This window comes from Myotis nattereri (genome assembly GCF_964212035.1).
Source record: "Myotis nattereri genome assembly, chromosome: 13".
NCBI lineage: Eukaryota > Metazoa > Chordata > Mammalia > Chiroptera > Vespertilionidae > Myotis > Myotis nattereri.
The window spans coordinates 59,666,655-59,690,582 of record NC_138088.1 but is presented as its reverse complement, the minus strand read 5'-3'; positions in this window follow the sequence as shown (position 1 = coordinate 59,690,582).

Below are 23,928 nucleotides of genomic sequence, written 5' to 3'. Positions count from 1 at the left end.
CTTTCTTCTCAGCCAGACTAAACTTTGAACAAAGGAAATTCATCCTAAAATGTTGCTGGAAGTTTTAAAACACAGTTGAAGTACAAACACTGATTTTATAATTATTCAAAGTGTGTATATAAGGGTATCTCCAAAAAAGATATATACGCACTTTAACAGCTGATAACTCACTTAATTTTCACTCCTTTTCAGGTTTAACTAATTTGAAGTAATGGATGAAGCCAGACTAAGCTTTGAACAAAGAAAATTTATCCACTAGCCTTTTTTATGGGGATACATAAAAGATAAAGTTTATGGTACAAAACGGGCAACAGTGGATGCATCGAGGGCACACAAATATCAAATGCAATGATCCTTGATGTTTGGGATTCCACTGCTTCACGTTACCAGCAGGGCCTGGACAGAATAGTCATCAGTTTGGAAACATGCACTGACAAAAAATTGTTCATTTCTGTAGATTCTTTTAAATTTTGAAAATGAACTGTATGTATAATAAACACTGACTCTATAATCACTCAAAGTGTGTTTACGCTTTTGGGACACCCTGTTTATATGACATTTATTGTAGAAGATGACTCGTCTGTTTATGGAGGCTGAGAAGTCCCATGATCTGCGTCTGTAAGTTAGAGACCCAGGGAAGCTGGTGATGTACACTCCACTCTTGAACAACTCAGGCGTTACAGGTGCCGACCCCCCCTTCCCCCATGCAATCAAAAATCTATGTGTAACTTTGCCTCTTGCAAAACCACTGTTGACCGGAAGTCTCACTGATAAAATAGTCAATTAACACATATTTTGTGTTATATATACTGTATGTTATATTCTTACAATTAAAACACATATTTTGTGTGTTATATGTACTATATGTTGTATTCTTACAATAAATTAAGCTAAAGAAAAGAAAATGTTATCAAGAAAACCATAAGGAAGAAAAAATACATTTTCAGTATTTCTTGAAAACAATCTGGAATAACAGGCCTTGGGGGGTAGGAGTGGTGGTAGGTTGAGGGGGAGGAGACAGGAAGAGAGTAAACAACGAACATATATGCATATGTGCACAGTCTACGAACACAGACAATAACGTGGGGAAGGCCTGGCGTGGAGCGGGGCAGAAAGGGAGGAAATAGGAGACATCTGTAATACTGTCAACAATAAAATAACATTTTAAAAAGAGAGGAAAAAGTAAAACAAGTAAAAAAATAAAAGAGAAAACAACCCACGTATAAGTTCAAACTCGTACTGTTCAGGAGTCAACTGATTCAGTCTGAGTCCAAAGACCTGCGAAGCAGCGGGCAGAGTGAAAGTTCTAGTCAGAGCCTCAAGGCCCAAGAAGCAGGAGCACTGACGCTCGGGGCAAGAGAACATGATGGCCCAGCTCAAGCAAAGAGAGCACGTGTCCTTCCACCTTCCTGTTCTAGTCAAGCCCTCAACCCATGGGATGATGCCCACCCTTCACTGGGGAGGGCGATCTTCTTTACTCAGGCAACTGACTCAACTGCTAATACCTTCCAGACGCCATCACAGACACACCCAGAAATAATGCTCACCAGCTGTCTGGGCATCCTGCACCCGACAAGCTGACACATAAATAACTATAGTAGTTACGTTATTCAAAACAGAATGCAAATTTATATGCAAAACATCTTTCAAAACTTATACACATAGAATGTAACTGTTTTGTGCAAAATAAAAACATAATAATAATAGACTGGACCTAAAAAAGATGGACCAATTAAATATGCAAGAATATGCCAATTAAAGTTAGGAAGAAAAGGAGTGAAGCAAGCAAAGTAAATGTAATTCCTCAAAATGTTTCATTTATTTATAATGTTTAATTTCCTAACTTGATTAATGAAGAAAGTATTTAAAATATTATTTAAAGTTATAAAGGTAGCAACTAGTTAGAAATTAAAAGACTATCTTTAATATGCCCCCTAAAGCAATAAACAATCTAAAGAAGCCAAAATACATGATGAAAGAAAAACATCAAGAAAACAAAAAGGCCAGAAAACATTAAATAGGATTACAAAATTGAAATGAAACAGCTATTATAAAAATCAATGCAAATGGGATCAAAAGCTAAAGCCATTTCTATGCTCTTAGGGACAAATCTGAAAGTAAAAGAATGGCCAAAGAGATACCAAGCAGCTGCAAATCAAAGAAAGCAAGGTTTGCAATGCTAATTTGCAAACCAAGATAAAGTTGAATTCAAGAAGAAAAGCATTATAATGCTGAGGTATAACAGTCATAATTAAGATGTATGTTTCATTCATCTTTACACACCAAACAATATGGCATCAAATAAAAGTAAAAAATGGCAGGAAATAAAAAGATACATTATTTGAAACAAAAAAGGAAGGGGAAACTCTTTAACATTTTTCTTAGTTACTAATGACTTTCATATACTAAAAATAAGTAAATAAAGACAAAAAACATCCCACTGGATTTAATATAATAGTATTTTCAAGAGTTCAAATATTTTGCAAAAAATTGGGTAACAAACAAAATCTCAGTATATTCTACGGGGAAAAAAATGGTACATTTTTACTATAATTCAATAAAATCAAAATTTAATAGCAAAGGAGAAAGAAAAATTTCCACTACTTGTAAATATATATCTTCTATACTACTCTTATACCAAAGAAGACCATAAATGTAAAGTAGCTGAAAATAATAAAAAAGTACATTAAATCCTCAGATGAAAACATCAACTTTAAATTCTTTTACTATAAATCATCAAAAAGTAAAACAAATTAATTAGGCATTCAAATCAAGTATTTAGAAAAGTAACAATAAACACAAACAGCAAAAGAAAAGAACTAATAAAGATAAATGCAGATATAAATGAATTAGCAAACAAAACTAGCAGAATTGGTTCTTTAAGAGAAAAGAAAAAAACCCAGAGTAAAATAAACTACTTGCTAGACTAATCAAGAAAAATATAAGAAAGCAAAACCCCCACAAAATTAGAAATAAGAATTGAAAAATAATACACAAATACAAAGGGAGTTGAAAGAATTTGAAACAATATTTTGCACAACTCTAATACATTTGAAAACCTGGATGAAAAGTCACTTATATTTCTGTCCCCCAAGTTCCCAGCCTCCCTTACAACGGGGCCATCTGCTGGGGGGCTTTGGGGAAAGTGTCTGCATCCCTGCTGGACACACACATGTGCTGGCCTCCCCTCTATTTCAAACACAGATGTACTCCCAATACTGAAAAGCCTGGAGACGCGCACACACACCGCCTGGCTGAGCCACAGAATGAACCAACACCCTCTACCCCCAGCCTTCTCCTTACTGGAGAAAAACAAACTTTCTGTTTGAATCTCTATTACCAAAGTTTTCTATTATTCGCAATAAAATGAATTGGTGACTGGAGCATATACATTGTTACCATGACAAACAATGCTTTGCATTCATCTTAAACACAGGCACAAAGCAAGGATGCCTCTAAGGCTCCTTTCCTGTATCATTATGCTGGAAGTGTTAACCAATGCAATTAGACAGGCGAACCAGAAATACAAACAATAAAAAGGAGAAAGCAAATTCTCATTATTTCAGATGCTAATACTGACAGAATACCCAAATGAATGAATTAAACGTAATTTAAAAATATAATTTCATAAGATGGCTGGAAACAAAATTAATATAAAAAATAAATGTTTTTACTATGTGAATACAATCACTAAATAATGACTATAATAGAAGAAAATATCCCATCGAGAATAGCAACAAATTGATAAAATAGCTAGAAACACATTTGGAAAAACAAGGCTTAAAACTGTAAACGTGTACTTGTTCTTAAAACGTAATGCTTAATATTTTATGTAAGCTTTTTCTCTATGAATTATAAATTCAATACAACCTCAACAAAAAGAAAACTAGAGCATCAATACTAAAGTGAACCAAAATGGAAGTCATGAAGAAAAACATTAAATGGAACAAAGGGGATACTAGTATTTAATCTTGAAGAAGCAATCCACAAACAAGATAAAGTGGTTCTAATTGTTTATGTTTTAAATTGTGTAATGCAAAAAGTGTTAGAAAATCAAAATAATACTAACAGAAACAAAATAGTACTGAGACAATTTAACACAATTCTCTCAGAAACTGACAGATAAATGAAGACGGAAGTGTCATGGAAAATAGACATTCTATTCAAAACCATGTAATATTTCAAAATATACCATATACCGCAAAGAAGTCTCAGTTCCCAAAGGTAGAAATCATAAATGCCCCCTTCTCTGGCTATACTTCAATTAAACTAAAAATTAATAACTCTAAAACTTTGGGTTTTAAAAATTCTCTTCTAGATAACTCTTAAATTAAAAAGAAAATTAAATTATAGAATATGTAAAGCTGACAGAAACCAAAGCACTACAAATCAAAGTTACTGCGATGTGACCAAACTCCTATTAGAAGGAAAACGTATCGCCTTAAATGCGTTTATTGGAAAACGACGACGCCTACAAATAACAAATGACTTAGCATTCAACAAGGTTTAGAAAAAGAACAAAATCAGGAAAGACTAATGTAGTTACATCTTATCTGCAGAATAAAATTAAAAGTTGCCGAAATAGAAAGCAAAGAGGTAAACTTACTCAACATAATCAATAGTTGGTTCTTCAAACAGCCGATTCAATGGAATAATCTCTGGCAATTCTAACAATGGAAAAAAAAAGAGAGAGAGAATATACATAAAAATAGTATAAAACAAATATGAGATAAAATCAAAGTCCAGGAAAATGTTTAGTAAGAAAATAGCTGCACGCTCTCTCCCCTCGGACGTTCTCATACATCTTCTCCATTCTGTACAGAACCGGACGCGCGTCCCTCTCCCCCCACTGCCCTTCCCCCCCCCACCCCCCCCACCCCCGCCTGCTGCCCCCTCCCCGCTGGCCACCGTGGGGTTAGGGTCCCCCGCAAACAGCCTGGAGCTTTCCCTTGTCCACTCCATCCGCAGGGACACCGCCCGAGGCCCCTGCAGGCCCAGCGCCGGGATGGTCCTGAGCCCGGCATACACCCCACCCCCCCCCACACACACACACATCTCGGATAACTTTTTAAAAAATCCTCACCCGAAGGCATGCTTTCTTTAAAAAAAAAAAAATATTTCTTTGGCCAGACCGAGCACTTTGTTCTTTTGTGGTTTATTTAAATATATATATATACACACACACGCTTTTATTGATCTCAGAGAGGGAGGGAGGGCAAGAGAAGCATCAATGATGGAGCCCGCAGCCCGGCCTGTGCCCTGGCCTCCTGGTTCCTGGGTGGAGGCTCAGCCTCAGAGCCAGCGGCTGGGCAGATAAGCTTTAACCCTTTGCGGTCGTATTACATTTGGACATGGGTGTCGTACTGGTCGGAATTAATTCCCATTGAAAGAGCAGTGATACGTAACATGCAAGATTATGAAGGATAAACAAGATTTATTAATTCTTTTTTGGAACTACGTCACTACTAGTAGAATCACTACAAACGTTATCACTTTCTACGTCCGCGTCAGTAGTCAAGGTGCCAAAATAAAACTCTTCATCGTGACTTTCAGATTCGCAGTACACTTCTTTCGGTAACTTTCTTTTTGCCATTTTGGAGTATTATTTTGAAATATCTTAACAAGCGAGAATGCCTAATTCCAGTTAAACGTAATTTGTAAAGCTTTATTTGAAATTCTGCTAAGTATCTCCGAAGCTTGTCGATTTCTTCACTCTCAAAAGGCGACGGACTCGCCACGGGGTTTTGCATGGCGCGTGTGGAACGACCGCGTTCGTTTATATTGAGTTTCGATATATGTCGGGGCAGTGTTTTGGTTCGTGACAAGGTCGCTTAGACACTGCAGAGCTTTCAGACAAATTCTGAACTGGTCCATGAATGAATAGAGTTAAGATTCCTACGGTTCCTTGCTGCGGTGGCTGAGAGCAGACATACGACCGGAACGGTAAAAAAGCTTCGGTGGCTGAGAGTAGACAAACGACCGCAAAGGGTTAAAAAATGACTGGTTTTAGGGGAAGAGGACAGAATGGAGAGAAACAGCGTGAGAGACAGGCTGGGGAACCCGCCACCTTTGAGCGCAGGCCCGCCCCCTTGTCCCCCCATTCCCCAGCCAGGGCCCAGGACAGGTCCGCGTGTGACGAGGGTGGGGGGGTGGGGGGATGGGGGGGGGAGGTGGGCGGGGGGGGGGGGAGGAGGTGGGCGGGGGGGGGGGAGGTGGGCGGGGGGGGGGGAGGTGGGCGGGGGGGGGAGGTGGGCGGGGGGGGGAGGTGGGCGGGGGGGGGGAGGTGGGCGGGGGGGGGAGGGGCGGATAGGAGTCTCTAATGGTCAGATCCAGCTGAACCCCAGGCTTTAACAGTCACGCGCACGTGCGCTCCGGAAGAACAGCGACCGAGGCCAGACTCACCGTCCACTCACAAGGGGCGCTTCCCGCTCCGCCTCGGCCTCCCTGCGGCCACGGCCTCGCTGCGCCGGCACTTGGCGGCCATTAGTAAGTAAAAGGGGCGTTGAGCGCAAGCCCCGCCACCCGCGAGGAACCGAGACAGACAGACAAATACACACACGGGCTCCGACAGCCAAGATGGCGACTGAGCAGCGGGAGGAGCGTCTGCGTCAATGCTGCGTGGAGACGACGGATGTAGGAGCGTGTGCAGTGACGCTGCGTGGAGATGATGGACGTAGGCGCGTGTGCAGTGACGCTGCGTGGAGATGATGGACGTAGGCGCGTGTGCAGTGACGCCGCACGGGGATGATTGACGTAGAGCGTGCACTGACGCTGCACAGAGATGGTTGACGTAGGAGCATGCGCACTGACGCTACACAGGGATGATTGACGTAGAGCGTACACTGACGCCAGCTGCACGGGATGATTGACATAGGAGCATGCGCACTGACGCTGCACAGAGATGATTGACGTAGGAGCGTGTGCACTGGCGCTGCACAGGAATGGACCTAGTGGGGTCTAGGTAGTCATCTTGGGGGGTCATTGACATCCACTCAGAACCAAGCGAGACAACAGAAGACTTCCCGGCGCTGCTCGGGGCGGCCTGCTATTTAAAACGTGTGCATTGTTCATTTCTGGAATTTCCCATTTAGGGTTTTCAGGCCTCGGCTGCCTGGTTGACTGGTAACTGAAACCGCGGAAAGCGCGTAGGCCAGGGGCGGTTACTGTACTTTTATTTAGACCCTTGAGGTCCCATAAAGCGTCTTCAAACTGATCCCACGACCGCAGAACAGCAAAGGGAGCTATTTCTAACACTGATACATTTTTTACAGTCTGCATTATACAATCCGGAAAAATAACGAAAATTCAGAAATAATTTAAAAGTCGTTACGGTTCTTTTCTCGTAGTCTGCATTATTAGCAACATGAAAATTTCTGCAACATAAAAGGCCACCCACTTGATTAATAAGCCAATAGATCGAGCTCAGTGTCATAGGCCATCTCAGAATTGCAGCTCAATCGCTAGTTCCCTCCTAAGGAACATTCAAAAATGGGATTAGGAGAAAACCACCCCAATTCTCCCCTATAGACCAGCAGGCTGATGGTGGCATGAACCAAGGACAGGGAGGGGTGAGTAAGGCCTTGCACAGGAAGGGCCATTGCAATAGGACATTTGGCAGGGGAACAGCACCCATGCGAGCTCAGGGAAGTGAGGGAAGCCCAGCAGCCCAGGCTGTGGTCAGTGAGCAAACACTGGACTTGAGAGTCATGAGATTGGGTTGTTTATCCCCATGGATGATTGAGTTAGAAAATCAGATAACCTCCGGGAGCCTCATCTTCTTCATCTGAAAAAATGGGATTAACAACACCTTCTGTATGGCTCTGCAGATGTGGTTCAGTGGTTGAGCATCCACCCATGAACCAAGAGGCCACTGGATTCCCGGTCAGGGCACATGCCCAGGTTACCGGCTCGATCCCCAGTAGGAAGTGAGCAGGAGGCAGCCCATCAGTATTTCGCTCTCATCATTGATGTTTCTATCTCTCCTCCCTCTTCTTTCCTCTCTCTCTAAAAATCAATAAAGACATTTTTTAAATGGTGTGTATGTGTAAACTGTTACCCTCCTGCTTGTGGAACGTGTTAGCCAGGGGGAGGCAGCCGTGGGACTGTAACACTCAGCTCATGAAGACAATTCACAGGATAGGGCTGGGTTGCGGGATAAAACGCAGGTGCCCAGGCAAGTTGGCACTTCCGATAAGCAATGAATAAAAGTATGCCGTGCTAACTGAGCACAGGTTAGCATTTTGTTTTCCCTGTTTTTCTATTGTTGTCTCATCATTTCAAATCAGTTAGGCGCATCTCCCAGCTCTTTTGAAAGTTCCGTGAGAATACCGATTATGTCATATATTTACCTTGGACCCTCCAGGACGCTTGAATGCTGGCATGCATCTAACAGGTAGTAAATGAATGACAATGAGAGCAAGAGTGTGGTTTGGGTGTCATTAGTTCCTCTACTTTGGCGGTCAAATGACCCTTTCACAGGGGTCGCCTAAGACCACCCTGCATATCATATTTACATTATGATTCATAACAGTAGCAATGTTACAGTTATGAAGTAGCAACGAAAATAATTTTATGGTTGGGTCACAACATGAGGAACTGTATTTAAAGGGCCAGAAGGTTGAGAACCACTGCTCTATTTACCTTCAGTGCTTGAATACAGGTGCAGATACCTCACACCTGGCTGCCCTGGGAACCTATGAATGAGTTTGTGCCCAGGAGGCCAGATACTGGCCCATTTCTAGGAGTTAAGGAAAGAAGGTCTCAGAAACCCGTAGGACACAAGCAGCACTAAGCCACTCAGAACTCGGGTGCCACTTGAGTCACCCACACTTGGCTTCTAATCTTAAATTCCTCCTGTACTCTGAGTGTGGCTACATGGTTATGATTCATTAAGAGATGAGTGGGATATTTTACACTCTGAGTTATTAGAAAAGAAGAAAGATCAGTTACTCCTTTAAACATAGAAGCTAACTCAAGTCTGGCTGGGTGTTAGGCAGCCTTTTCAAAACACTGGTCCCTGTTATTCTTTCTTGTTACTTGGCTCTTTCTCACCAAACTTTTCAATGAGGTTTTGGAGCTGCCACAGACATCCCTGGGTTAAAAGGACATATTAAATCGTTCCTTTGGCTAGACGAGGGAGAGAAGCCAAAGAATAGAAGAGATACGCTACCGTAAGCAAGATGATAACCTGCATGCCCTACGCATAGTCAGTGGTGTATTTTTTTTTTTTTTTGAGGGATGATAAAGAACTTTCTCTGGAATTCTTTGATGAAATATACACTTGAAACACACACACACACACACACACACACACACACACAATGTGACAAGGATATACTTTGCATACTGAATTGTGACCATAGTTATGTAGGAGTGTACACCATTTCCATTGAAACAAAGAAATAGGAAATTAGAAAACACTTTTTTAAAAAACACCACAGAGTCTCTCTGAAAGAAGAGAGGAATTTGCACCCCACCTGACTCAGTACAGTTAGAAGCTGCCATCTCTTTAATGAGCAGCCTGAGGGTGGAGAAAGGGTCCTGAATAGCTATATTCCAGGGGGTGGTCGGCATCATCACGGAGACACAGTGTGGGACTGCAGTTGTGTGGGGGTTTTTCTCAGTGAATAGGAAGTGATCAGAGATAACATTACCCAGGAAAGAATTAAAATAGTGTAACATTGCATCAAGTTATCACCAACGCCAATCATTGCATGGATGAGTGAGCCAGGTCCTTTAAATAATGGCAGAGGCGTGCTGTGGCATTCACAATATCATGACCAACTTCAGTGGGGTTCAAATAAAAATGCAAAAGCCTGTGGCCACTCATCTGGCCAGAGCAGGGAAGTATAAGCAGGTCTCTTTAAATAAGCCACATCCTTCATTTACATCATCTATAAAACACTGGACGACAGGAAGTAAATTAATTCAAGAGGGCTGCCCTGGGAGTTTTTCTCGGCAATGGGAAACGCTGTCTACCAGGAGACTAGAAAAATTAGAGGCACAATCGGGAAAAATGAATAAAGTAGAAAGGACTTCTATAATTACAGTGCGATCACCTTCACCCATACCCCCCCCCCCCACACACACACACACACACACACACGAAAGGATGGGAAAGGAAAGCACAATACAGAAACTGAATCCATCATTGTGTGGACGAGAGTGCCTGGCATATAATGCTAGACAGAGCTATTTGCTAGGGAAAGTGTCAGTTTATTTACATGCTAAACAGCACCCCCTTCTAGTTCCATCCATGGACAAATAACAGCACGGGGAGGAAGAGAAGGAAAAGGCCCTCTTCCCCTCCCAGGGGGACCTGGAGCAGGACAGACATTCAAACATCTTGGCCCCGTCACTGCAAAAGGGAGTGCCCAGCTTCTCCAAACATCTCCGAAGGGGTGGTCTTCGCATTTTCAGCAACGAGAATCATGGGAGGAAACTTGACTCTGTACCCAGAGGAGGGCTGGGGTGGCGGGATCACTGCTCCCCTGAATCTGGGAAGTCTCCATGGTGCAGCTGCTTCAAACGATGGGGAAGTAAACGTTAACCTTTGGCAGAAGACTCAGACCCAAGGCCAAATGCACCCCGTGCACCTGGCGAAAGAAAACCAAGTGAAAAATATCTGATTGGAGGAACAAAGACCCGACAACAACCAATGGAGTGAACTGCTTTTACGCAGGAGTCTGACTAGAGAGCGAGAGGGCCAGAGAGCAGAGCACACCCCCTGCCCTCGTTCCAACCGCTCGCCCAGGGGGACAAGCATCAGATTGGGAGCTTTTGCTCTGAGGATGCTGCCGGGGATTCTGATCTCCTCGGCTGTGCACGTCAAGGCAACACCTCTGCGCTTCCTCTCCAAGCTCCCACCTTCTTGATTTAGACAATGTGATGCTTGAACTTGCAGTTGGCGTGTGTCCATTCTGACACATCGAGAGCGGGAATGTGGGCACTGAGCAAGGAAACGGAATATTTGGGACAGTGTTCTCCTCTTGCCCCTTCCTTGGGCAAGTAATTTTATCTCTGGGCGACTGTTTCTGAATTTTGTGTGCTTATCTTAGCCTAAATATTTGTGAGGAACAATAAAACACACTATCAAAAATAAAAAACAACCACCCTCATTTTTTCCCCTTAAAAACAAATAAGACTAGGTAGGGAGAAAAATCATGTAAGAAACTGCACTGACATTTATTTATTTTCCCAATTAGCATGGAGTTTATGGAGTGAGATAAAGTCCACAAGGAGATGATGTGTGCACCGTTAACTTATAATACTTTAAAAGCATCCAATTCTATGACCCAGCATTTGAATATCACACTGTGTGCCCACACCCCAAAGTCAAATCCCTCACCATGTATTTGACTCCTTTACCCAGTGCCCTCAGGTCACCACCACACTGTTGTCTGTGTCCGTGAGTGTTTATTTGTCTGACAATGTTATTTCAGGTTTGTATACATGCTATTCTCAACACTCTATGCCTGAAATTGGTGATCTCCAAACAGAAGGAGTGAGCCAGAAAAAGAAGAGGGGCATGTTAGAATTTTCAGGGTCACCTGGCCGGTGTGGCTCAGTGTCTGAGCGTCCACCTAGGAAGCAGGAGGTCACGGTTCGATTCCCGGTCAGGGCACAGGCCTGGGTTGTGGGCTCCATTCCCAGTGGGGGGTGTGCAGGAGGCAGCTGACCCATGATTCTCTCTCATCATTGATATTTCTCTCTCTCTTTCTCTCTCTCTCTCTCTCTCTCTCTCTCTCTCTCTCTCTCTCTCTCTCCCCCTTCCTCTCTGAAATCAATTAAAACATACTAGAGGCCCGTTGCATGAAGAGATTTGTGCAATAGGCCTTCCTTCCCCTGGCTGCTGGCACCAGGACCCAGGCCTTCACTCCAGCTGCAGCGGAGAAGCCAAGCCTCTTCAATCTTCAGTCATCTTCAGTCTTTGTTCTGCTCCTGCATATGCAAATTAACCGCCATCTTTGTTGGGTTAATTTGCATGCTCATCCTGATTGGCTGGTGGGCATAGCAGAGTGACACCAATTTGCATGTTTCTCTTTTATTAGTGTAGATTAGAAGAAAAGGATTTCCAGGGTCAACTCCCTACAGTAAATAAATACTATTCTTTTTTTAAAAAATATATTTTTATTGATTTCAGAGAGGAAGGGAGAGGGAGAGAGAGATAGAAAGATCAATGATGAGAGAGAATCATTGATCGGCTGCCTCCTGCACACTCTCCTCTGGGGACTGAGCTGCAACCCTGGCATGTGCCCTGACTGGGAATTGAACTGTGACCTCCTGGTTCATAGGTGGATGCTCAACCACGGAGCCATGGCGGCCGGGCAAGAAATACTATTCTTCAGACTAATTAATTTCATAATAAAAATTATAGAAATTAAAGCTTGACAAAAGTTTTTTGGTTAGTGAGGGATATGAAAAGGTTAAAGAGAAGAAGTTAATGAAAATAAAAGATATTGAGAAACTTTTACTATGAAGCTGGTCTGAAGAACTTAACTACTAAAAAGGAACACAGGTACAGAAAATAATCATACAAAAGCATAAGATGTGGTGTAGGCCATGGAACCTCCTGATGTCGCAATTAAAAATCAACGGACCTGGCATCAGCAAACCTCAACCACAGCTCGTGAGTGACAGACTGTCGACTTCTAAAATTAAGGGCCTGGGATGATGAGATTCACCTCTTCATCCCTAGTTTTAGACCAAAATAAACTTGGATTTAAATTTCAAAGCAGACATGTATTCAGATCCTCAATGCCGTGGTTTTATCCTGAATAATTGCCTTTTATTTTCAATGCCTATTGTGTCTTTACTGTACCTCATGTCACAATTTAATCTCTCTTTAAACTTAATTTAATGCCCAATTTAATCTCAATATGACAGCTAATAATTAAGAGAACTCATGTTGTGTAGCTTAATGTTCAGTTGCACGGGTCATGTATCTATGTCACGCGCGATATTGTTTCATACCACGCAATTTCATGAACCACATCACTTGATATGTTTGTTTAGGAAGGACAAAAAACCAAGCCCCATCTTCTGAGAGCCAAAACACAGGTTTTCATGGTGCTGTGTGAGCAGCAAAAGAGTTTACACGTTACAGAGGCCTGCTTTTATTATGTGTCCTTCACGCGCACACATGGACACAGCTATAGGTGACGTGTATTTTACACGCACAAATCTGAACACTCAATGCACAGATCTGAAATGACCATATAATTGTGGCCATTACTCGAATGAAGAGCTTGTATCAGTGGCTTTCCACCCTCTTCTGCTTTTCATGGTCAGTGAGATCTGGCAGAGGAGTCCAGGAAGCCCATGCTGCAGCCTCAGTGGCTCTGCTCTGAGCTCGTGGGCGCTGGCCATCAGGTTCACGCTCGACGGCCGGCAAGGCCTTTGTGGAGCCCCTGGAATTTCTGAAACACAGCTTGGAAGTTATCGCTCATGCCCTACAGTCCTATTGGCTATAGAGACACATGTCATCCCCACAGCACTGTTCAAGGTCATTCCATTTTACAGATGAGAACATGGGGACACAGACCAACCCCTTTTCCCGCTGCCACTTAGCCATTGACTGACCAGGCGCAGGATGTGAGCTCAAACCTGCTGACTCCAGTTCTGTCCCCATCATTTCATGCTGTGTGAGAGCAGAGAGCATTCTCTGAGCCCTATCCAAGGGGTTGAGAGAATTTATATAAGGCACGAGTGTCTCTTTTTTAAAAAATAATGTTTTTATTGATTTCAGACAGAGAAAGGGAGAGGGAGAGATAGAAACATCAATAATGAGAGAGAATCATTGATTGGCTGTCTCCTGCACACCCCCTACTGGGGATCAGGCCTGCAACCTGGGCATGTGCTCTGACCGAGAATTGAATCCGTGACCCTTCCTGTGCATGGGCCAGCACTCTAACCATTGAGCAGCACTGGCCGGGGCTGAACCTATTTTATTTTATTTAAAATATATTTTATTGATGTTTTTACAGAGAGGAAGGGAGAGAGATAGAGAGTTAGAAACATCGATGAGAGAGAAACATCGATCAACTGCCTCCTGCACACCCCCCACTGGGGATGTGCCCGCAACCCAGGTACATGCCCTTGACCGGAATCGAACCTGGGACCTTTCAGTCCACAAGCCGTCGCTCTATCCACTGAGCCAAATCGGTTTCGGCAGAACCTATTTTAAATGAGGAGATTTGAAAGATAGGCAGGAAATTTAGTATTAAGGTTACCCATCTATTCTTTTTTTTTTCTTTACAATCTCTTGGGCTTACCCTTTATTTCTTAATTATTTTCTTCTTCCATATTTATTTTTTTCCACTTAAAGCTAATAACAGAATAAAATGAAAGTGGAAATATTAAAAAGAAAATAATCATCAGTATCACCCCTTAGAATTTTGCTTTATGAAAATATTTTTAAAGCTATTACTCACGTTGACGTTTCAGCATTCATTAATGTATGTATTTTCTGCAAAATCAGCAAACTCCACAGTCCCAGTTTGGCTGTTCTACACACAAATTAATGAATGTACTTTAATGAATTTGATTAATATGCAGCAGTTTAAGGTCCATTTTGTGTTATTAGCGTGGAAATGTTCCTCATTGAATGCTGCTGAATCAGAATGCTGTGTTTGCCCAGGAAGCCTGCCACACACACACACACACACCACAATGTAAAGCGAAGACTTTCATAATTATCATAATTCACTCATTAAGAAATTAGCAAACTGCTGCAACCCTAAAAGATTCTCCAGACATGGAGTTTTCCCTCTTTTGCCTGCACATAGGCATACATGCGCTCAACGGAAACCCTGCTTCTGCATTTTATTAGCGAATTCTGCAAACTACAAACAGCCAGCGCGCTGTATAAATTTATAGTGGTACTTGCGCATTTGTGACGGGGGTTTTCGGCATGCGAGTTTCAGCGGAGAGCTTTTACTTGGAACTGCATGGAGCAATTCCAAAACCTCAAAACTAAAGGAACATAAAATTGAAGTGCCTTTACAATTGAGTGATTTACACATGAAGGTATTTATTTTAAACCAAGATTAAAAATGCTGCCCTCCTAGACACAATCTCTCCTGGTAGAAGCCACTCAGATGGAAAATGTCATCCTTTTAAAACAGATTGTTTTGCCTGAATCACTCTCACATATTTCCCTAAAACCTGGGCATGTCGAATGATTTATTCTACTTAACGATGCTGTGCAAGTGGCCAGGAAGGTTCAAGTGCTGAAATGGTAGAAGGCGGTTGGCCAATTAGGCGCTTGGCTAGATGGTGATTTTTTTATGCTTACACACACTTATTCTTTTCTTACCTCTGATGCCCTACTCGGCAGCCCTTTCTCTACATGAGAATTTCTGTATATTTCCACCCTAGGAATTCTTAGCCAAATTTGAGCAATAGAATGTATTTTAGATCAAAATCCCAAAAAGGGATAGATAAGGTGGGGAAACCCATTTCCCACAGTTGAAGACGTAACAGAGGGTGCTCGGGGGATGGTCAGTAGAGGGCGCACACATTTTCAATGACCTGCCCCCTGGGGACCCCCCCCCACCCCACACACCCCCTCATCGTAGTGCCATCTGTGCCACCTCAATGGCCCTAGTCACAGGGAGGACTGGCCTCAACGGAGCCACCTGGTCAAATGTCCTAAGCCATTTTCAGGTAGATCATTAATGCATTCTCTTCAGATTTTTTCCTGTCTCTTAATTAAGAAATTATCTTTCGCTTCAACTATTGTTGTCATTGACGCATCATCCTCTGTTGGCCACATCTATTGTTTTTGAAAACTTGATTTTGAAGAAAACAAACAGCATGTACCATTTCTGACAGAAACCATTGTTTGGCATTAACATTAATGGGAGTTGGTTCTTCTCTGCGTGGGTTTCTGTGGTGATCTTAAAAGAAGATGAAGAATGCAGTATACATCTCAATTTAGAGTCTCAAGTGGTGTGTGAGGAAGCTGCGAGTGCAGATCCCACGTGTGCCGTTCGGGATTTTCTTGGGCTACAGGAAATCGAGGGTGCCATGGCATTGGCAACGGTGTATATGCCCTAACCTTCGGACCCTGTGACTACGCTACATTCCTTGGAAAAGGTGAGTTACAGGTGCAGGTAGGTACGTGCTGCTAATCCGCCGACTTTAAGACAGAGAGGTGGGCCTGATTACCCAGGTGGGCCTGATGTCATCCCCAAGGGCCTTGAATGTGGAAGAAGGCGGCCGGCGAGGAGCCGATGTGTTGCAATGTGGGGATGGAGCCAGGAGCCCAGGAATGCAGACACCTCCAGAAGCTAGACAGGGCAAGGTGGGTTCCCCTAGCCTAGACCCCCCAGAAAGGAATCCGCCCCTCCAGCCCCTGGATTTTAGCCCGCTGAGAGCCAGCTCAGACTTCTGAACGACAAAACAGTACCCGTAAGTCCGTGCTGGGGTAAGCCACTAAACGTGTGGTAACTGGTTACAGCAGCAACAGAAGACGAATGTGTCTGATCCGTGAGACGATGGGCTGCTTTGGGGAGTGTGACTCTTTCTCATGCACTTTGACATGTCAGCTTGCATGTTCATTTTTCTTGGGTGGTGTTTCTTCTCTATTCCTCGCTCATCCTGTCCACCCGCTCGCGGACGTGAGGAAGGTCCCTGGGACCCCAGGTCTCACCCTGGTAATTCAGTGTCCAGCCCCAGAGCCGTCTGGGTGCTGTCCCAGGACCAGCTGCCGGGCCCCCGGGCAGCTCGGCCCCAGTGCCGTCGCCGCTCCCTCCCCTGCTGCCTTCCTCCAGGGCTGCAGTCAGGGAACAAGCAGGGCTCTTGCTGGCTCCTTCCGCACCTGGGAAAGCTTCCCTGCCCTTCGCTGTGTGCAGAGAGCCCAGCTGGTCCCGGGCTGCGCAGGGGGATTTGCTCTTCACCACCCGCCTTGGTGCGCGCTCACAGCCTGTGGACGTCTGGCCCGTGACACGCTTTCTGCCTCGTGGTTCTGTGTCTGGCCCATCGGCATGGTGGGGTCATTTTTTAGCACAGCCATACTTTTTTACTTACTATTATTATTATTTTAATATATATTTTTACTGATTTCAGAGAGGAAGGAAGAGGGAGAGAGAGAGAGAAACCTCAATGATGAGAGAGAATTATTGATCGGCGGCCTCCTGCACGCCTCCCCCCCCGCCCCCGGGGATCCAGCCTGCAACCCGGGCCTGTGCCCTGACCAGGAAATGAACCTGGAACCCTTCAGTCTGCACGCAGGCTGATACTCTATCCACTGAGCCAAACCAGCCAGGGCGCGCAGCCATACTTTTAAGTTGATCATATATAGGTGATATCTGTTCACTTGTAAGATCCATGGGAGATACTGCTGCCTGTTCTGTGGTTCTGTGTTTGGAGGGAGGGGGGAGATCCAACACCGCCTGCCTGCGAGACCGCCATCTGTAGGCGGCACGATGAACACCGCACAGAACACTGCGTCCCGGGTCTCCACCGCGTTTCAGTGGAGAAGGAAACACAGACAGTGGCTGGATGTTTCCATGGGATTCGCTCTCTGCGCTCCCATCGACGCCGCTCTCTCCCACACAGGGCACCCTCCTGGCAGAGGCTTAGCTGGGTGGAAATTGGAAGAGAAACTTTCATTGTCCTGTGCTCGGTGGTTGTTCCCTTCCTCTCTGAAATCAATAAAAACACATTTAAAAAAAAAAAAAAGAGGTGGCAAGAGAGACCCTGGTTAGGCCTGGGCTTTAAGAGTGGAAAATAGCTGTTCGCAGCTAACACCAGAAGTGCTCATTAAACCGATTTCCTGTTGGGAATGATCCCCCCCATGTCTCAGGCTATCAAGTAGCTGAAACCCTATCAGGGTTATGATACCCACTGAGTTATAAGTTCTAAGAAATGATACTTGAAATAAAGGCTTTGCAGGCAAATTAAAATAGTAATCATTTCAGTTAATGTAATGATATCTCTTTTTTTTTTAATCCCTGAATATCATTCAGCCAAAATTACATATTTGGGGGAAAATGAGCTACTACAGAAGACTTCCTAATTGTACGTAATACGCCTGCAGGCATATTGCGGATGCAGTTCCGATGCCTGGACACACAGGAAGATGCCTCTGACGATGGTGATACAGGGCGATAGAACTACATTGTAGTCACACACAGGCATCGTGCAAAGCGCTTTCCCAGGAAAAGGAGGCCCCAGTGTGTTACGGCTTCTTCTGTAGCTCTGTCATCCTGGCTGCAGCCCGGAGATCTCATTTCGACATGTGCAGGCTTCTCTGGAGCCCCCCAAACCTTGCAGATCCGAATCTGGACCCCTACTATCTCAGTATTTTGCAAGTGAGAGTGTTTATCTTCCTGAAAGTCAATCGAGTCCCTTGCTTTCTTTGTTCAGTTTATGCCAGGGTGGTATTCTCTGAACCAGTTCATGTGGGCCACTCCGTCTCACTGACGGGCTGACCAAGCCTAAGCCATTTCTTTCTTTCTTTTCTTTTTTAACGTATTGTTCTTTTTAAAATTATATATATATTTTTATTGATTTTAGAGAGAGGGGAAGAGGGAGAGATAGGAACATCAATGATCAGAGAGCATTACTGATCGGTTGCCTCCTGCACGCCCCCTATTAGAGATTGAGCCCCAAACCCGGGCATGTTGCCCTGACCAGGAATTGAACCCTGACCTCCTGGTTCATGGGTTGAGGCCCAACCACTGAACTACACTGGCCAAGCCCAAAGCCATTTCTTGAGATGAAAGGAGAATTACTTAAGCCAAGCACAAACCCTTGTAACTCTTTACAAGTAGAAATAACGGTTGTAAGAAGTTTTATTTTAAATCCACATTGTTGAGCTACACGTTGTTGTCTAGCAGTGAGAGCATTTGCATTCACCGCGGCTCCTTGCCCACCGGAACTCGCACCGACGTCTACAGGCGACCGTGACAAACGACCGAACGCCCACACTTGGTCTAACTCAGGCGGATTGTTTGTTTGGTTGGTTGGTTGTTGTTGTTGTTTTAATGCTTAGGCAGGGTTCACAGACCAGGCTGGCAAAAGTTTAGATAAAAGCAGGTCTCGCCCGGCCGGCTGGCTTGGTTGGTTGAGCATCATCCGGTACACCAAAAGGTTGCTGGTTCGAAACCTGGTCAAGACACATGCTCAGGTTGCAGGTTCAATCCCCCTGTCAGGGTGTTGTGTGGGAGGCAGCCAGTGACTGATGCTTCTCTCTTAAATCGATGTTTTTCTCTCTTCCTCTCTCTCTACAAATCAATAAAAACATTAAAAAAAAAAAAAAAGCAGGTCTCAGGGTGGCCCTTCCTCCCCACCCCAAGTCCTGTGGCTCTTCACTTGCCCTGCTGGCGTGGGGCCAGGCCCGATCCCCTCGGTCACACTCATTCTAGTCTTTCGGGGTAAAGTCTCAGCACCTGTCCGGGCCTCCCTGTTGAGAGCACGGCTCTCTCCCCAGCCGTGGAGCTCAGGCTGGCGCCTCCTCCATCAACAAGGCTGACGCCCTCCCCACCCTCCCACGTCCCCCTTCGGCCGGGTAAGTGCGGCACCGGGGTGGGGGGACAGTGGAGTCCTCTGTCCTCCTGTTGGCTCCTGGGGCAGCCACAGCTTCCATAGGCTTCTTGCCGGGTGGATCCGGGCTCACAGACCAGGCTGCCCACCAGGCCTGCGGTCTGTTGCCGCTGTGCCCCGCACCCTCAGGGCCAGCGACATGATGACTTTTCAAGTGGGTCCTGGCACTGCCACGCACAGCGCGGGCGTCAGCCTGCCATCTGGCCGGGACCTCGCGGGCTGGGCTTAATGCGCCCGGGGAGCCGGGTGGGAGAGCAGGGAGGAATCAGCAGTTGTTTTCCTGGCCCCGTCAACAGTCTCCCAATGACTTCCAGACACTTGGAGGGGGACGCGGTGCTTAGGATCAGCTCAGGGCTCAAGTCTTTCCAGGAGACAAAGAGGAAGTCCTCTCCCTGACCTCAGGGCCGGCGTGGCCAGAGACCTCCGCCTCGCTGCAGGGGGTGCCGGGGTGCCTCCGGAGCGGACCAGGCCTCCAGCTGTTGTCTGTTTCTAGAAGGGTCCCCTGAGGAACGGGACCATCCCAGCTCAGAGGAAGGGAGAGCTGGCGCCCGCAGCCATAAGGGACGTCGGGAACGGCATGAAGACCAAGCTGCAGGGTTTCGGATGCCAATGTCACCCTTAGACCCAGGCCACCAGTTCGGCGTAGCTGGGAGGACACAGACTCTCCTGGGACCTCTTACCGTTTCACACACCGGAAGCGGCCTTCCCGGCTTTACCCTCGGCGTGGAACACAGACGGTGGTGCAGTCCTTTCCCACCTCACAGGAGAAAGGGTCTCTGAAGATGCCTATGTCGTCCACGTGACTTCTTGCTTGTCACGCTACACGTGTGCAGCCTTCCATTCCCGATGGGGAGGGACAGGGAGAGGCACGGTGTCAGGGAAGGACCCCTGAGCTGGGGCGCTGAGGAGGTCGGGTTTAACCTCACTCATGAGCCGGAGCTCCTGATTCTCCATTTATTTCTCCACGAAAGGGTCGACAGTAAAAAGTTCTGCTGATTTCCTGCAGGGGCAGAGCAGAAAAGGGAGGTGCAAGCCAGGTGTTTAAGAAACACCTAGCAAGCCCAACTGGCGTGACCCGGTGCGTGAGCATCGACCTATGACCCAGGCGGTCACGGTGCAATTCCCAGTCAGGGCACAGGCCCGGGTTATGAGCTTGATCCCCAGTAGAGGGCTTGCAGGAGGCAGCCAGTTGATGATTCTCTCTAAATCACTGATGTTTCTGTCTCTCTCTCCTTCTCCCTTCCTCTATGAAATCAATAAAACCATATAGCATACCTAGCGATAGCCAGCTGTGTCCCAGGCGCTGGACTAGGCCCTGGAGATTAAACGTGTCTCTCAGAGACCAGTGCTTACAGCCATGAAGAGGTAAAGATAAAACTCACTGTTAGAAACCCCAAAGATAAAACTCACCGTTACTATTGTTATCTTCTCTCAGTGGCGTTAACCCAGCGTCCGTTCGGCTGCTTCTTTCCAAGCAATGATCGGTATGTTTGTTCTTCCCTGTACCTTCGCCTAATTCTTGGCTCAGCTCTTCCTCTTCCTGCAAAACTGCAGTGGCGCTTGGAGGAAGTGAGGGACAATCGTTACTGGGAAATATGTCGAGCTTGATGAGAAAAAGAGGAAAGAGACAGCTCTTCACTCCCCCCAACATCTCGCTCTCTTTAATAATTTTTAAATTTTTTATTTTATTGATTTTAGAGAAAAGAAAGGAGAGAGAGAGAGAGAAGAGAGAGAGAGAGAGAGAGAGAGAGAGAGAGAGAGAGAGAGAGAGATGGGTGTTGTTCCACCCATGCATGCATTCAGTGGTTGATTCTTGTAAGTGCCCTGACGGGGGATCAAACCTGCAACCTGGGTGTATTAGGACAACACTTTAACCAACTGAGTTAGTCAGCCAGAGCCAACATCTCTGTCTCTTTAAAATTCACAGGTAAAGCCTTCATTTCTGTTTTCAGAAAATGCTGGGATGGGAGCTGCCTGCCCAGAGGACATGTCGATTTGAGACCCTAGAGGAGCACTTCATTACAAATAAAGGACAACTCCCTCATTCAAGAAAATACACTAGGAACACCCTCTCAGGACGCCCTCCCTCTCACATGCTCAGATCCCCTGCCATGTATTCTTGTTTGTTATCTGGATCCCCTCCACGGAAGCGTGAGCAAAAGAGGCCATTTTTCACTCTTTTTTTTTGCAGTAAGTCAATACAAAAACAATCCCTATGCTTCTAACCCATTTGGTCTCCCACTCTGGCCTTTAATTTGAAAGAAAACAAAGAATTATTAAAGAAATGCAACCCCCAAAACTGACTGCAAAATGAACAGAGCTGTTTTGTTTCTGCGAGAGGTGCAACATTTTCTCGGGGTTATGTCCTTGAAGCGTGGATCTGCGGCAGCTTGATAGCCGAAGGCAGAATGTAATGCTGCCCGAGGCCAGCGTGAGCGACAGCAGAGGATTGCGAAAGATGCAGGAATGGATGGACCCAACACAGCCAATTCGGTGCACTCCACTCTGCCTACTCTTCTGGAATGATGGAGACAGATAATGCCCCCCCGCACACCCCCCCCCCCCCCACACACACACAGGCACGTCAGGAGGGCCCATAACATACAGACAACAAAGCGGCCCCAAACGCAGAAGGTGGTCGTCTTCGAGGGCCCGTCTACACATCCAGCGGGTGGCATGTCATCGCGCCCCCGAATCTCACAACGGGAAAACCCTCAGAAGGTTCCTGCTCTCCTCACAGTGTCCCAGCCACATGGCCGCGCGTCTGCAGTGATGGCAGACGGGGAGCTCACCGTTGCTCTGGGACAACACAATCATCACCAGGGAGCGGTGAGAGGGTGTGGCCCTGAGCTGGCTCATCGCCATCTCTGTCTTCTGATGACATTGACCTCCTGGGGTTGTTGTGAGGACCCAGTGAGATAATAGATGTAAAGCCCCTAACACACTGTCTGGCACCCGTGAGAGCTCAGGACGTGGAAGCCGTTTTATATTTAATGCTCGTCGATGCCTTTTTCACTGGGATCCCCACACTCTGATTCTGGCTCTGCCCTCTGGAGTCTGCTAGCTTCACAGAACCAACCCCCTCTCTCTGCCACACGCCTGTCACCCAGGTATTTGACATGTTCATCGCTGTCACCTCTTTCGCTTCGCCCTTCGGAGTCTGTTGCAATATCTCTCTCTCCGAATGCCTGGTGTTTTCTCCCACCCCTGGTTCTGCACACGCTGTCTTCATAGGTCTGTGCTCAACCACGGAGACACAGAGACCGGGCACGGGCGATTTTTCTTAAATAGAATTCAACCCACAAGGCAGCCGTGGTCCCAGTGAGGAAAGGCTACGGGTCCAGGCGAGGGAGACTGTCGTGCGGAGGGGTCACAGCTGCGGTGAACTGGGGGGCGCCCCATGCTCACTTCCTCTCGGGCTAAAGGGCATGAGACACACTGAGCTTGGCCCCCAGCCCAGCACTGTCTGCGAGGTGGTGGTGGGGGGGGGGACCTTGGGGCAGCAGCAGCAGCGCAGCGCCCCGGGCTGCCGGAGCAGGGGGTGGGGTGGGGACCAGCAGGACTGCCGTGTCCTCAGGTGGTCAGGTGCAGACACACTGGTCTGTGCCCAGCGGCCATCAGAGGCTGGGACTTCCACGCCCGACCTGTGCAGGCCCGGCTGCCAGGGCTGCAGCCTGGAGTCCGAGCGGCCAGGCCTTCTGGACGCCTTAATGGCGCTGCCCCAGGTTCAGCGGCGGAGGAGGAGATGTAGAAATCGGCTCAGGTTCTTCTGGACAAGGGCGAGGGCTCCAGCCGAGCTAAGTGACTGCCGTCGTCAGGATCCCGTCAGCCAAGCTCTCCAAACTCACACAAACGTCTTGGTCAAGCTCTTGTTTTAATTATTATTATTCCTCCAAGTCCACACACAACCTGAGATCCGTAGGATGTCCCGCCAATATTTCGTATCCTTTTTCCTGCAAAAGCCATTGTTTAGCTTCTGGATTGGGGTGTGTGTGTGTGTGTGTGTGTATGTGTGTGTGTGTGTGTGTGTGTGTGAGAGAGAGAGAGAGAGAGAGAGAGAGAGAGAGAGAGAGAGAGAGGGAGAGAAAACAAAAGGCATATCAAAATGGTTCATTTCAAATGGTTTTTGTATTTGTCTTTTCAGACAGGGAAATGTTTTCTTTCCCTTGGCTGTTTGTCTTCCTTCGTCGGCAGAGTCCAGGCCGGGCCTCCGCCCGCCCGGGATCCAGAGCAGCGAGGAAAGTCACCTCTGGGCTTCGCCGCGGCCACATCTGCCGCTCGACAGCTCTTCCTCCCTCCCCGAGCAGCAGAGAACGTCTCTCCTCAACCGAAATGTCAGATGCACACGGTCCGTAAATAGGAAATGGGTTTGACCTT